Genomic DNA, 2091 nt, shown 5'->3' with positions numbered 1-2091 from the left:
TAAATTTTATTATTGATAAAATATAAAAAGAATGTATTCCTTGAAATGTTCTTTCTCGAATAATATCTCGGAATCATATTGTTGTGTCGGACACAACATATGTCGGAATTGTTCTTAATAATATATTTATAGTATTAAAAGAGACAATAATTGGTCATGGTCTAATAGTAACAATATGAAAAGGAAAGTTTTTTTTCATTAATTTGATTCAGAAAAATATAATGTTAATAAAATTGAGAATACATAAGCTTGAATTAAAGCTATTGAAATTTCTAGAATTAATAATATATTTTGAATTATTAAAGTTAATGGTGATAAAATAATGAAGTTTATTATAAAATTTCTTAGTAAAATAAGAATAAGATGTCCTGAAATTAAATTTGCTGAAAGACGAATTGATAATGTTCAAGGGCGAATAAAAAGTCTAATAAGTTCAATAATTACTATAAAATTTATTAAAAATTTTGGAGAATTTAATGGTACTAAATGTCTTAAAGTTTTTATAGGAAAATTAATAATTGAGTAAATTAAAAATCTTAATCATAAAGATAATGCTATTGATAGATTAAATATTAAATGTCTTGTTGATGTAAAGATATAAGGAATTAATCTAAATAAATTTAATATTATAATATAAATTATAATTCTTAAGAATGAAAAAATATGTATTGAATATTTATTAGTTATAATTATTTTAAATTCATTAAATAAATATTCAATAAATAATTTAAAAATTATTAAAATTCGTGAAGGAATTAATCAATATGAATTTGGAAATAAAATAATTGGTAAAATTATAAAAATTCAATTTAATTGAATATAATTATTAATTGAAGGATCAAATATTTCAAATAAATTGTTTATCATAATCATTTTCATTTTTTAATTAAATTATTTTTATTATTATTATTATTATTATTATTATTACTTATATTATAAATATTTTTTATGATAATATATAATAAAAATGAATTTATTAAAATTATAATAGTAAATAAACATATTAAACATATTATAAAGATAACTAATCAATTAATAGGTATTATTTGTGGTATTCATTAGAAGTAAATTTTAATTACTATAATTGATTTAAAAGATCAATTCTTTATTTCAGACATCTAATGATAGAAAAATAATAATAAAATATTAATTTTAGAATGACAATCTAATGTTATTTAAATTAACTAATTTTTCAAATTTTATTTTTAATTCAATTTATAAATAATTCATAAGAAGTTCTTTCTAATATAATAGGTATAAATCTATGATTTATTCCACAAATTTCAGAGCATTGTCCAAAATAAATTCCTGGACGAATACAAAATAAATTTAATTGATTAATTCGACCAGGAATAGCATCTACTTTAATTCCTAATGATGGAATAGTTCATGAATGAATAACATCTAATGAAGAAATAATTATTCGTATAGAAATTTTAAATGGAATAATTAATCGATTATCAGTTTCTAATAATCGAAATTGATTTATTAGTTCATAATTTAATATATATGAATCAAATTCATAATTATTAAATTCTGGATATTCATAAGATCAATATCATTGATGGCCAATAGCTTTAATAGAAAAATGAGGATTTACAATTTCATCGATATAATATAAAATTTTTAAAGATGGAAAACAAATAATTATTAAAATAATTATAGGAGATAAAGTTCAAATAATTTCAATTGTATGATTTTTTAAAAGAGTTAGATTTAAATAATTATTATATATAAAATCTATAATAAAAAATGTTGTTAAAGAAATAATAATAATTATTATTATTATAGTTAAATTATGAAAGGAAATTAAATTATCAGAATAAAAAGAATTTGAATCTTGAAATGTAAATATATTTCATGTAGAAATTTTTAATAATTAAAATTTATTTGAATTTGAAATTCATTATATAATTTTATTAAATTAATTTATTAATAAAAGATAAAAATCTTTATAATTGAATTTTACATTCAAAGCACTAATCTGCCATATTAATAATTATATATATATATATATATATATATATATATATATATATATATATATATATATATATATATATATATATATATATATATATATATATTATT

At 15.8% G+C, this 2091-nt stretch overlaps 1 pseudogene; it reads right to left on the bottom strand.

The window, feature by feature from the left end:
• Positions 1 to 1124: 1124 nt before the first annotated feature.
• Positions 1125 to 1867, bottom strand: LOC126877027 (cytochrome c oxidase subunit 2-like; annotated as a pseudogene).
• Positions 1868 to 2091: the final 224 nt, after the last annotated feature.

Source organism: Bombus huntii, unplaced genomic scaffold (genome assembly GCF_024542735.1).
Source record: "Bombus huntii isolate Logan2020A unplaced genomic scaffold, iyBomHunt1.1 ctg00000111.1, whole genome shotgun sequence".
Taxonomy (NCBI): Eukaryota; Metazoa; Arthropoda; class Insecta; order Hymenoptera; family Apidae; genus Bombus; species Bombus huntii.
The sequence above is the reverse complement of the archived record's forward strand: the minus strand, read 5'-3'. Positions and strand labels throughout refer to the sequence as shown.